This window comes from Heptranchias perlo, chromosome 7, assembly GCF_035084215.1.
Source record: "Heptranchias perlo isolate sHepPer1 chromosome 7, sHepPer1.hap1, whole genome shotgun sequence".
Classification (NCBI taxonomy): Eukaryota; Metazoa; Chordata; class Chondrichthyes; order Hexanchiformes; family Hexanchidae; genus Heptranchias; species Heptranchias perlo.
The window spans coordinates 96,000,221-96,013,237 of NC_090331.1; the positions used below are offsets into that span (position 1 = coordinate 96,000,221).

At 57.3% G+C, this 13,017-nt stretch overlaps 1 non-coding gene across 1 annotated transcript; it reads right to left on the reverse strand.

Moving 5' to 3' along the window:
* Positions 1 to 10,939: 10,939 nt before the first annotated feature.
* trnap-cgg (transfer RNA proline (anticodon CGG)) lies at positions 10,940 to 11,011 on the reverse strand. The gene has a single exon. It is a non-coding gene; the product is annotated as a tRNA-Pro (tRNA).
* Positions 11,012 to 13,017: the final 2,006 nt, after the last annotated feature.

Below are 13,017 nucleotides of genomic sequence, written 5' to 3' on the forward strand. Positions count from 1 at the left end.
TCTACCCCCCTCCCTCCCCCCCCCCACCCCGTCTACCCCCCTCCCTCCCCACCCCGTCTACCCCCCTCCCTCCCCACCCCGTCTCCCCCCCCTCCCTCCCTCCCCCCCACCCCGTCTCCCCTCCTCCCTCCCTCCCCCCCACCCCATCTCCCCCCCTCCCTCCCTCCCCGTAGCCCCCCCTCCCTCCCTCCCCCCCCACCCCCATCTCCCCCCCTCCCTCCCTCCCCCCCACCCCGTCTCCCCCCCCTCCCTCCCTACCCCGTCTCCCCCCCCCCTCCCTCCCTACCCCGTCTCCCCCCCCCCTCCCTCCATCTCCCCCACCCCGTCTCCCCCCCCTCCCTCCCTCCATCTCCCCCACCCCGTCTCCCCCCCTCCCTCCCTCCATCTCCCCCACCCCGTCTCCCCCCCCTCCCTCCCTCCATCTCCCCCACCCCGTCTCCCCCACTCCCTCCCTCCATCTCCCCCACCCCGTCTCCCCCCCTCCCTTCCTCCATCTCCCCCACCCCCCTCTCCCCCCCCTCCCTCCATCTCCCCCACCCCGTCTCCCCCCCTCCCTCCATCTCCCCCACCCACCCTCCATCTCCCCCACCCCGTCTCCCCCACCCTCCCTCCTTCCATCTCCCCCCCCTCCCTCCCTATCTCCCCCACCCCGTCTCCCCCCCCTCCCTCCCTCCCTCCCCCCTCCTCCCCTCCCTCCCTCCCTCCCTCCCTCCCCCCCCTCCCTCCCCCCCCTCCCTCCCCCTCCCTCCGTCTCCCCCCCCTCCCCCCCTCCCTCCCTCCGTCTCCCCCCCCCTCCCTCCATCTCCCCCCCTCCCTCCGTCTCCCCCCCCCTCCCCCCCTCCCACACCCCGTCTCCCCCCCCTCCCTCCCCCACCCCGTCTCCCCCCTCCCTCCATCTCACCCAACCCGTCTCCCACCTCCCTCCCTCCCTCCATCACCCCCGCACCATCTCCCCCCTCCCTCCCTCCCCCCTCCCCAACTCCCCCCTCCCTCCCACCCCCCCCGCCCCGTCTCCCCCCTCCCTCCCCCCACCTCCCTCCATCCATCTCCCCCCTCCCTCCCTCCATCTCCCCCACCCCCCTCCATCCATCTCCCCCCTCCCTCCCTCCATCTCCCCCACCCCGTCTCCCCCCCTCCCTCCCCCCATCCATCTCCCCCCTCCATCTCCCCCACCCCGCCTCCCCCCACCTCCCTCCCCCCACCTCCCTCCATCCATCTCCCCCCCCTCCATCTCCCCCACCCCCGTCTCCCCCCCCTCCCTCCCTCCATCTCCCCCACCCCGTCTCCCCCCCCTCCCTCCCTCTCCCCCACCCCGTCTCCCCCCCCTCCCTCCCTCCATCACCCCCACCCCGTCTCCCCCCCCACCCTCTCCCCCACCCTGTCTCCCAGTCCCTCCGTGCCCCCCCCGTCTGTCTCCCCGTCCCTCCGTGCCCCCCCCCGTCTGTCCCTCCGTGTCCCCCCCCGCCGTCCCTCCCTCCCCGTCCCTCCCCGCCGTCCCTCCCTCCCCGTCCCTCCGTGTCCCCCCCCACCGTCCCTCCCTCCCCGTCCCTCCGTGTCCCCCCCCACCGTCCCTCCCTCCCCGTCCCTCCGTGTTCCCCCCCACCCCCGTCCCTCCCTCCCCGTCCCTCCGTGTCCCCCCCACCCCCGTCCCTCCCTCCCCGTCCCTCCGTGTCCCCCCCACCCCCGTCCCTCCCTCCCCGTCCCTCCGTGTCCCCCCCCCACCCCTGTCCCTCCCTCCCCCGTCCCTCTGTGTCCCCCCCACCCCCGTCCCTCCCTCCCCGTCCCTCCGTGTCCCCCCCACCCCCCGTCCCTCCCTCCCCGTCCCTCCGTGTCCCCCCCACCCCCGTCCCTCCCTCCCCGTCCCTCCGTGTCCCCCCCCACCCCCGTCCCTCCCTCCCCGTCCCTCCCTCCCCGTCCCTCCGTGTCCCCCCCCCCGCCCGTCCCTCCCTCCCCGTCCCTCCGTGTCCCCCCCCCCGCCCGTCCCTCCCTCCCCGTCCCTCCGTGTCCCCCCCCCCCGTCCCTCCCTCCCTCCCCGTCCCTCCGTGTCGTCCCCCCCGTCCCTCCCTCCCCGTCCCTCCGTGTCCCCCCCCCCCCGTCCCTCCCTCCCCGTCCCTCCCTGTCCCCCCCCCGTCCCTCCCTCCCCGTCCCTCCCTCCCCGTCCCTCCGTGTCCCCCCCCGTCCCTCCCTCCCCGTCCCCCCCCCCCCCGTCCCTCCCGTGTCACCCCCCCCGTCCCTCCCTCCCCGTCCCTCCCCCCCCCGTCCCTCCCTCCCCGTCCCTCCCTCCCCGTCCCTCCCCCCCCGTCCCTCCCCCCCCGTCCCCTCCCTCCCCGTCCCTCCCCCCCCGTCCCTCCCTCCCCGTCCCTCCCCCCCCGTCCCTCCGTGTCCCCCCCCCCGTCCCTCCCTCCCCGTCCCTCCGTGTCCCCCCCCCCCCGTCCCTCCCTCCCCGTCCCTCCGTGTCCCCCCCCCCCCGTCCCTCCCTCCCCGTCCCTCCGTGTCCCCCCCCCCCGTCCCTCCCTCCCCGTCCCTCCGTGTCCCCCCCCCCCCGTCCCTCCCTCCCCGTCCCTCCGTGTCCCCCCCCCCCCGTCCCTCCCTCCCCGTCCCTCCGTGTCCCCCCCCCCCCGTCCCTCCCTCCCCCCGTCCCTCCGTGTCCCCCCCCCCCCCGTCCCTCCCTCCCCGTCCCTCCGTGTCCCCCCCCCCCCGTCCCTCCCTCCCCGTCCCTCCGTGTCCCCCCCCCCCCCGTCCCTCCTCCTCCCCGTCCCTCCGTGTCCCCCCCCCCGTCCCTCCCTCCCCGTCCCTCCGTGTCCCCCACCCCGTCCCTCCGTGTCCCCCCCCCCGTCCCTCCGTGTCCCCCCCCCCGTCCCTCCGTGTCCCCCCCCCGTCCCTCCGTGTCCCCCCCCCCCGTCCCTCCGTGTCCCCCCCCCCGTCCCTCCGTGTCCCCCCACCGTCCCTCCCTCCCCATCCCTCCGTGTCCCCCCACCGTCCCTCCCTCCCCGTCCCTCCGTGTCCCCCCACCGTCCCTCCCTCCCCGTCCCTCCGTGTCCCCCCCCCGTCCCTCCCTCCCCGTCCCTCCGTGTCCCCGCCCCGTCCCTCCCTCCGTGTCCCCCCCCCCGTCCCTCCCTCCCCGTCCCTCCGTGTCCCCGCCCCCGTCCCTCCCTCCCCGTCCCTCCGTGTCCCCCCCCCGTCCCTCCCTCCCCGTCCCTCCGTGTCCCCCCCCCCGTCCCTCCCTCCCCGTCCCTCCGTGTCCCCCCCCGTCCCTCCCTCCCCGTCCCTCCGTGTCCCCCCCCCGTCCCTCCCTCCCCGTCCCTCCGTGTCCCCCCCCCGTCCCTCCCTCCCCGTCCCTCCGTGTCCCCCCCCCGTCCCTCCCTCCCCGTCCCTCCGTGTCCCCCCCCCGTCCCTCCCTCCCCGTCCCTCCGTGTCCCCCCCCCGTCCCTCCCTCCCCGTCCCTCCGTGTCCCCCCCCCCCGTCCCTCCCTCCCCGTCCCTCCGTGTCCCCCCCCCCGTCCCTCCCTCCCCGTCCCTCCGTGTCCCCCCCCCCGTCCCTCCCTCCCCGTCCCTCCGTGTCCCCCCCCCCGTCCCTCCCTCCCCGTCCCTCCGTGTCCCCCCCCCCGTCCCTCCCTCCCCGTCCCTCCGTGTCCCCCCCCGTCCCTTCCTCCCCGTCCGTGTCCCCCCCCCGTCCCTCCCTCCCCGTCCCTCCGTGTCCCCCCCCCGTCCCTCCCTCCCCGTCCCTCCGTGTCCCCCCCCCCGTCCCTCCCTCCCCGTCCCTCCGTGTCCCCCCCCCCGTCCCTCCCTCCCCGTCCCCTCCGTGTCCCCCCCCCCGTCCCTCCCTCCCCGTCCCTCCGTGTCCCCCCCCCCGTCCCTCCCTCCCCGTCCCTCCGTGTTCCCCCCCGTCCCTCCCTCCCTCCCCCCCCGTCCCTCCGTGTCCCTCCCTCCCCGTCGCTCCCTCCCCGTCCCTCCGTGTCCCCCCCCCGTCCGTCCCTCCGTGTCCCCCCCACCCCCGTCTGTACCTCCCTCCCTGTCCCCCCCCCTCCCCGTCTGTCCCCCCCCCCAACCTCCTCGTCCGTCCCTCCCTCCCCGTCCCTCCCTCCGTCCCCGTCCCTCCCTCCCTCCGTCCCCGTCCCTCCCTCCCTCCGTCCCCGTCCCTCCCTCCCTCCGTCCCCGTCCCTCCCTCCGTCCCCGTCCCTCCGTGTCTCCCCCCCCCCCCCGTCTGTCCCCCTCCACCTCCCCGTCTGTCCCCCCCTCCCCGTCCCTCCCCGTCCCTCCCTCCCTCCCCGTCCCTCCCTCCCTCCCCGTCCCTCCGTGTCCCCCCCACCCCTCCCCGTCTGTCCCTCCCTCCCCGTCCCTCCCTCCCCGACCCTCCGTGTGCCCCCCCCCCCCCCGCCGTCTGTCCCCTCCCTCCCCGTCCCTCCGTGTCCCTCCCACTCCCTCCCCGTCCGTCCCCTCCCTCCCCGTTCCCCCTCTCCTTCCCCGTCCCTCCCTCCCCGTTCCCCCTCTCCCCGTTCCCCCTCCTCATCCCTCCGTGTCCCCCTCCCTCCCTCCCCGTCCCTCCATGTCCCTCCCCCCCCGTGTCCCCTCCCCCGTGTCCCCCTCCTCGTCCCCCCCCCTCCCCGTGTCCCGTTCCCCCGTGTCCCGTTTCCCCGTGTCCCCTCCCTCCGTGTCCCTCCCTCCGTGTCCCTCCTCCCCTCCCTCGTGTCCCTCCTCCCCTCCCTCGTGTCCCTCCTCCCCTCCCTCGTGTCCCTCCTCCCCTCCCTCGTGTCCCTCGTGTCCCTCCTCCCCTCCGTGTCCCTCCTCCCCGACCCCCTCAGGCGATCGAAACCAGTCCAGGAGATCACATGGACCAAGTCATTTCTATAACAACACTTACAACAACAACCTGCATTTATATAGCGCCTTTAACAGTACAACATCCCAAGGTGCTTCACAGGAGCGATTATCAAACTAAATTTGACGCAGAGCCACATAAGGAGATATTAGGACAAAGAGGTAGGTTTTAAGGAACGTCTTAAAGGAGGAGAGAGAGGTGGAGAGGTTTAGGGAGGGAATTCCGGAGCTTAGGGTCCAGGCAGCTGAAGGCACGGCCGCCAGTGGTGGAGCGAATAAAATCGGGGATGCGCAAGAGGCCAGAATTAGAGGAGGACAGAGATCTTGGAGGTTGTGGGACTGGAGGAGGTTACAGAGATAGGGAGGGGCGAGGCCATGGGGGATTTGAACGCAAGGATGATCATTTTAAAATCAAGGTGTTGCCAGACCGGGAGCCAATGTAGGTCAGCGAGCACAGGGGTGATGGGTGAACGGGACTTGGTGCGAGTTAGGATACAGGGCAGCAGAGTTTTGGATGAGCTCAAGTTTATGGAGGGTGGAAGATGGGAGGCCGGCCAGCAGAACGTTGGAATAGTCCAGTCTGGAGGTAACAAAGGCATGGATGAGGGTTTCAGCAGCAGATGAGCTGAGGCGGGGTGGAGACGGGCGATGTTACGGAGGTGGAAGTAGGCGGTCTTGGTGATGGAGCGGATATGGGGTCAAAAGCTCATCTCAGGGTCAAATAGGACGCCAAGGTTGTGAACAGTCTGGCTCAGCCTCAGACAGCGGCCAGGGAGAGGGAATGGAGTTTGTGTCGGGGACCGAAGGCAATGACTTCAGCCTTCCCAATATTTAATTGGAGGAAATTTCTGCTCATCCAATACTGGCTGTCGGACAAGCTGTGTGACAAATCAGGGACAGTGGAGGGGTCGAGGGAGGTGGTGGTGAGGTGGAGCCGGGTGTCGTCAGTGTACATGTGGAACCTGATATGTTTTCAGATGATGTCGCTGAGGGGCAGCATGTCGATGAGAAATAGGAGGAGGCCAAGGATAGATCCTTGGGGAATTCCAGAGGTAACGGTGCGGGAGTGGGAAGAGAAGCCATTGCAGGTGATTCTCTGGCTGCAACTGGATCGATAGGAATGGAACCAGGTGAGGGCAGTCCCACCCAGCTCGACGATGGAGGAGAGGCGTAGGAGGAGGATGGTGTGGTCAACTGTGAGACATTTTTTTAAACAGCGAGTTGTTCTGATCTGGAATGCGCTGCCTGAAAGGGCGGTGGAAACAGGTTCAATAGTAAAAGGGAATTGGATAAATACTTGAACAGGAAAAAAAAGCGTAAGAGTGGGTAGCTCTTTCAAAGAGCTAGCACAGGCATGATAGGCTGATCGGTTGTATTGTATGATTCTAAATAACATGGTAATAAATCTTTTAAACCAGTGGTGACAGAAGGTAGCCTGTAAACCTAAATGGTCCGAGTACATGCCAACGGCACTGCACCCACGTTTTGCCGATCAGCAGTAGTGACAGGTGGAGGTCCATCTCTTTCATCAAACATTTGGTCTGTTTGTTGGTGACCCTGATCCCCATTGCTGAACAATGAGAATTTTGAAGTCAGAAGACAAGACAGCCCACTACTGCAGACTTGGCGGGCATCTTCAGCCCGCCAAACTCCCTCTATTCTATCCCAACAATGGTAACCTCAGAAGATCACTAGCTACATCTCACAAATGTCATTTTCTATGGTTTCTCCGAGGTAGATTGCTCGAGGAACTAGATCAGGACTCATTTAACACGGGACCTTGACTGCCACAGGGCAGAGGAGATTTTCATCTGGATATAAACCCAGAACCCAGAGGAGAAAGGCCAGTGAGCTGTGCCACTGCACTACTCAGTCCCTGTATAGAGATTTCGATGTGTCATGAGGTGGTCTGTGATTTCCGAATGCCGAACTGCCTCTTCCAGAGCCACTTGGGCCAATGTGACAGCGGTCACCTGTGAAGAGACATCCATCGTCTTTAGAAAGGGATCACTACATTTATTAAAAAAAAACACAAGATTGTTAAACAAGGGAAAGGTCTGCCTTGTCCAGACTATCTGAAGCTTCAGGCAGGGCAGACTACCACCAATGTGGCTCTTGTTTGTATGTAGAGCATAGAAAGTCCGTTGCTTTGAAAGAGAGAAAAAGTTGGAAATAGGACAACTTTGCTTTTGATTGAGGCCCCACGTGTGGAAAATTGGAATAGGGTCTCCTAACAGTTGCTTGAAATGCCTCTTCAGTTAAAACAGATTGAAGAGAGAGTGGGAGCACTCCTCGGTGGTGCAGTGAAGACACCGTCGACCAAACTCTCTTTAAGGGGCTGGTTTTCTAATAGTTCCCTTACCTAATTAGGTGTGGAGTGTATGTTGTTAGAAGAAGGGGCTTTCCAATGAAATGTTAGAAATCTACCTTTCAGCTGATACCAGGACTGTTTGAATTCAGCAAAAAAGGACCAAGAGATTGATTAAGAGGGGAAAAACAGAGTATGAGAGTAAACTTACAAGGAACAGAAAAGTGGACTGTAAAAACTTACAAGTATGTAAAAAGAAAAAGATTAGTGAAGACAAATGTAGGTCCCTTACAGTCAGAAACAGGAGAATTTATAATGGGGAACAAGGAAATGGCAGAGCAATTAAACAAATACTTTGGTTCTGTCTTCACGGAAGAGGACACAAATAACTTCCCAGAAATGCTAGGGAAACAAGGGTCTAGTGAGAAGGAGGAATTAGAGGAAATTAGTATTAGTAAAAAAAAGTGCTGGAGAAATTAATGGGACTTAAAGCCGATAATTCCCCAGGGCCTGATAATCTGCATCCCAGAGCACTAAAAGAGGTAGCCATGGAAATAATGGATGCATTAGTTGTCATCTTCCAAAATTCTATAGACTCTGGAACAGTTCCTGCAGATTGGAGGGTGGCAAATGTAACCCCACTATTTAAAAAAGGAGGGAGAAAAAAAACAGGGAACTACAGACCAGTTAGCCTAACATCAGTAGTAGGGAAAATGCTAGAATCTATTATAAAGGATGTGATAACAGAACACTTGGAAAATCAACGGGATTAGACAAAGTCAACATGGATTTATGAAAGGGAAATCATGTTTGACAAACCTACTGGAGTTTTTTGAGGATGTAACTGATAGAATAGATAAGGGAGAACCAGCAAATGTGGTGTATTTGGATTTTCAGAAGGCTTTTGATAAAGTCCCACATAAGAGGTTAGTGTGCAAAATTAAAGCACATGGGATTGGGGGGAATATCTGGCATGGATTGAAAATTGGTTGACAGACAGGAAACGAAGAGTAGGAATAAATGGGTCTTTTTTGGGATGGCAGGCGGTGACTAGTGGGGTACCGCAGGGATCAGTGCTTGGGCCCCAGCTATTCACAATATATATCAACGATTTGGATGAGGGAACCAAATGTAATATTTCCAAGTTTGCTGACAATACAAAACTAGGTGGGATCGTGAGTTGTGAGAAGGATGCAGAGAGGCTTCAGGGCTATTTAGACAAGTTAAGTGAGTGGGCAAATACATGGTAGATGCAGTATAATGTGGATAAATGTGAAGTTATCCACTTCGGAAGGAAAAACAGAAAGGTGGAGTATTATTTAAATAGTGATAGATTGGGAAATGTTGATGTACAAAGGGACCTGGGTGTCCTTGTACACCAGTCACTGAAAGCAAACATGCAGGTGCAGCAAGCAGTTCGGAAGGCAAATGGTATGTTGGCCTTCATTGCCAGAGGATTTGAGTACAGGAGCAAGGATGTCTTACTGCAGTTATACAGGGCCTTGGTGAGACCACACCTGGAGTATTGTGTGCAGTTTTGGTCTCCTTACCCAAGAAAGGATATACTTGCCATAGAGGGAGTGCAGCGAAGGTTCACCAGACTGATTCCTGGGATGGCAGGACTGTTGTATGAGGAGAGATTGGGTCGACTCGGCCTGTATTCACTCGAGTTTAGAAGAATGAGAGGGGATCTCATTGAAATGTATAAAATTCTGACAGGGCTAAACAGGCTGGATGCAGGGAGGATATTTCCCCTGGCTGGGGGTCCAGAGCGAGGGGACACAGTCTCAGGATATGGGATCGGACATTTAGGACTGAGATGAGGAAAAATTTCTTCACTCAGAGGGTGGTGAACCTGTGGAATTCTCTACCACAGAAGGCAGTGGAGGCCAAGTCACTGAATATATTTAAGAAGGAGCTAGATAGATTTCTAGACACAGAAGGCATCAAGGGGTATGGGAAGAGAGCGGGAATATGGTATTGAGATAGAGGATCAGCCATGATCAGATTGAATGGTGGAGCAGGCTCCAAGGGTCCAAATAGCCTACTCCTGCTCCTATTTTCTATGTTTCTATGTTTATTTGTGATTTTTGTTGCTGAGAACAGTCACACATTTACAGTTTAGCTAAGTGTTTCACTGCAACTGATCTTAGAGTCTGCATAACTATAAAAAAATTTTAAAAACAAAATGGTCCATCCCTTAAATGGGAGGAATGCCCCCACCATGTGTCACTCAGATAGGGGAATCATAAAGAATCTGCCACACCGGTTGGTTGGAGTGTTCTGGAGCTTGTATTAAGCAAAGACTATGACTGTCCAACGATGACCTGGTGGGTTCGGAGGTCTTTGGTTGTGTGTGGTGGGTCAGCAGAAGGCTTTTGATGAGCTCTGCATCCTTTGGAGCCAATCATATGTACTCTCTGGCTCTGAAGCATTCCCCACGGCTGCCCCATCCTCCTGAATGCAACGTTTGTAGCGATAAATCTGACTGATTCTTTACATTATAAGTCACGATCCTCCTCTCACTGCTTGATTGTGGGAGTGGATCTGACGACTCACCGACTCAGAGAGACGTGTACTTCCCATTTATTGATTTCAAGGCATGTGGCTCTTGGAACCCTTGTGTGTTTCAGTTGAGGGGCAAAATTGGCAGCCTGGCTCTTGTCTGTCCTCTGCAGCTGTCACAAAGGGGATGAGCTACTTGTCCCACTTCAGGTGAAGGATCAAGTACAGAAATTTATGCGAAAACTGCCCAGATTACACACAATAGGCACTAATGTCGTTAAGTAGCTCATTCAGAGACACAAACATAGATTGTAGGAAAGAAGCAATCTGATGTGATGATTCATATCATAAGGTTTAGAATAGCTATGGAAAAGGACACTGACCACTCTAAAGTAAAAATAATCAATTGGAGGAGGGCCAATTTCAATGGGATGAGAACAGATCTGGCCCAGGTAAATTGGAATCAAAGATTGGCAGGCAAAACTGTAATTGAACAGTGGGCGGCATTTAAGGAGGAGCTGGTTCGGGTACAATCCAGGTACATTCCCATGAGGCAGAAAGATAGGGCAACTAAAGCCAGAGCACCCTGGATGACAAAAGAGATAGAGAGTAAGAAGAAGCAGAAAAAAGGGGCGTCATAGAGTCATAGAGTTATACAGCACGGATAGAGGTCCTTCGGCCCATCGTGTCCGCGCCGGCCATCAGCCCTGTCTACTCTAATCCCATATTCCAGCATTTGGTCCGTAGCCTTGTATGCTATGGCATTTCAAGTGCTCATCCAAATGCTTCTTGAATGTTGTGAGGGTTCCTGCCTCCACAACCCTTTCAGGCAGTGAGTTCCAGACTCCAACCACCCTCTGGGTGAAAAAGTTCTTTCTCAAATCCCCTCTAAACCTCCCGCCTTTTACCTTGAATCTATGTCCCCTTGTTATAGAACCCTCAACGAAGGGAAAAAGCTCCTTCGTATCCATCCTATCTGTGCCCCTCATAATTTTGTACACCTCAATCATGTCCCCCCTCAGCCTCCTCTGCTCCAAGGAAAACAAACCCAATCTTCCCAGTCTCTCTTCATAGTTGAAGCGCTCCAGCCCTGGTAACATCCTGGTGAATCTCCTCTGCACCCTCTCCAAAGCGATCACATCCTTCCTGTAGTGTGGCGACCAGAACTGCACACAGTACTCCAGCTGTGGCCTAACCAGTGTTTTATACAGCTCCATCATAACCTCCTTGCTCTTATATTCTATGCCTCGGCTAATAAAGGCAAGTATCCCATATGCCTTCTTTACCACCTTATCTACCTGTTCAAATTGGGCTCGTCCGGGATTTGAACCCGGGACCTCTCGCACCCGAAGCGAGAATCATACCCCTAGACCAACGAGCCAGCTTGGTCTAGGGGTATGACAGATGTCCGGCTGATAACACAAGTGAGAACCAGGCAGAATATAGAAAGTTCAGAGAGGAAGTGAAAGGAAATAAGAGGGGCAAAGAGACAGTATGAGAATAGACTGGCGGCCAAACATAAAAGGGAATCCAAAAGTCTTCAACAGGCAGGTAAACAGTAAACGGGTAGTAAGAAGAGGGGTGGGGCCGATTAGGGACCATAAAGGAGATCTATTCATGGAGGCAGAGGGGATGGCCGAGGTACTAAATGAGTACTTTGCATCTGTCTCCAAGGAAGAAGATGCTGCCAGAGTCTCAGTAAAGGAAGATATAGTTGAGATACTGGATGGGTTAAAAATTGATAGAGGCTGGTTGACAAAGTGGATAAGTCACCCAGTCCGGAAGGGATGCATCTGAGGTTGCTAAGGGAAGTAATGGTGGAAATTGCAGAGGTACTGGCCATGATCTTCCAATCCTCCTTAGATACGGGGGTGGTGCCAGAATACTGGAGAATTGCAAATATTACACCCTTGTTCAAAAAATGGTGTAAGGATAAACCCAGCAACTATAGGCCAGTCAGTTTAACCTCTGGTGGGGAAACTTTTAGAAATGATAATCTGGGACAGAGCTAACAGTCACTTGGACGAGGGTGGATTGATTAGGGAAAGCCAGCACGGATTTGTTAAAAGGGAAATAATGTTTAACTAACTTGGTAGAGTTTTTTGATGAGGTAACAGAAAGGGTCGATGAGGGCAATGCAGTTGATGTGTATATGGATTTTCAAAATGACCTCCTTCCTTGCTGTAACCTTTCTATGATTCTATGATTATCATTGGCCATAGAGGGGGCCAGTCTGTCACCCACACAAACCTATGTGGGTGACAGACTGTGCTGCAGGGGACAGTGGGTGGGTGCACAAGTGTCATCTCGATGATCAATCTTAGAGACAAAATACTATGACTTGTTCATCATTTTACAAACACCACAAATACCAGGAGTAAATCTGCTTAACGGGGGCTTTTCTTTTCCACTGGACACCAAAACGAGAGAGGCTTTGAAGCTGTATGACTCAGTTTTGTTGGTTACAAACTCCAGCTGTCCCACAGAATGCAAGTATGAGGAGAAAAAGTAGGGAATGTTTTCACTGGAGAATTCTCAATGGGAACTTTACAGTAGAGGGTTTATTCTGTTTGGGAGGAAAGTCTGATAACTTTTTTGATCTTCATTCCATAAATCTCGAACAGATATTCTACATCTATCAAATACGTATAATTAGTAATATTTTAAAGGCTACATTTACAGCACAAAGAAGAATATTACAAATACAGAGCTATTTCTAATAATTCCTACTTGCTGAGAAAAGCTGCCTTCTACCTCATTCCAGTTGTCACGTTTCTGGAAATGCCCTAAGTGGATTCACACCTCTGGAGTCCACGGTCCACTCATATTTCAGCTCTGTGACTTGACAAAGGTGAAATAGGCATCAACTACTACTTTCAGATTTTTTTTTCATGCCTATCAAGGTGAAAGATGTTTGTGTTGGGAAATGAACACTTTCCATTTCAGGCACCCAGGGTCAACAGTAACCTCTCCCAGATCAGAATGGGTTAGATACAGAGTAAAGCTCCCTCTACACTGTCCCATCAAACACTCCCAGGGCAGGTACAGCATGGGTTAGGTACAGAGTAAAGGTCCCTCTACACCAATCTCAGAAGAGAGTCTCCTCCCATACCAATGTGATATTTTCCATTTGCCATTCCTGTGGCCTCTCAGAGTTAGATTCCCATTTGATGCTCTCTAAGAACTAGATTGTGAATGTCCAAATCCATTTCCAGTGAACCCCCTCGAGCCAGTAGACAGAAGAAATTCTAAAGTGAGCTTTGAACCTCGACCTGTTCCCAGAAATGAATGGCCAATGTCTAACCCACTGTATAACATAACACCTTGGTTTTACACCATCTCATATACAAAAACAAAAGGCCACGCACAAAATGTATAGAAGCCCCC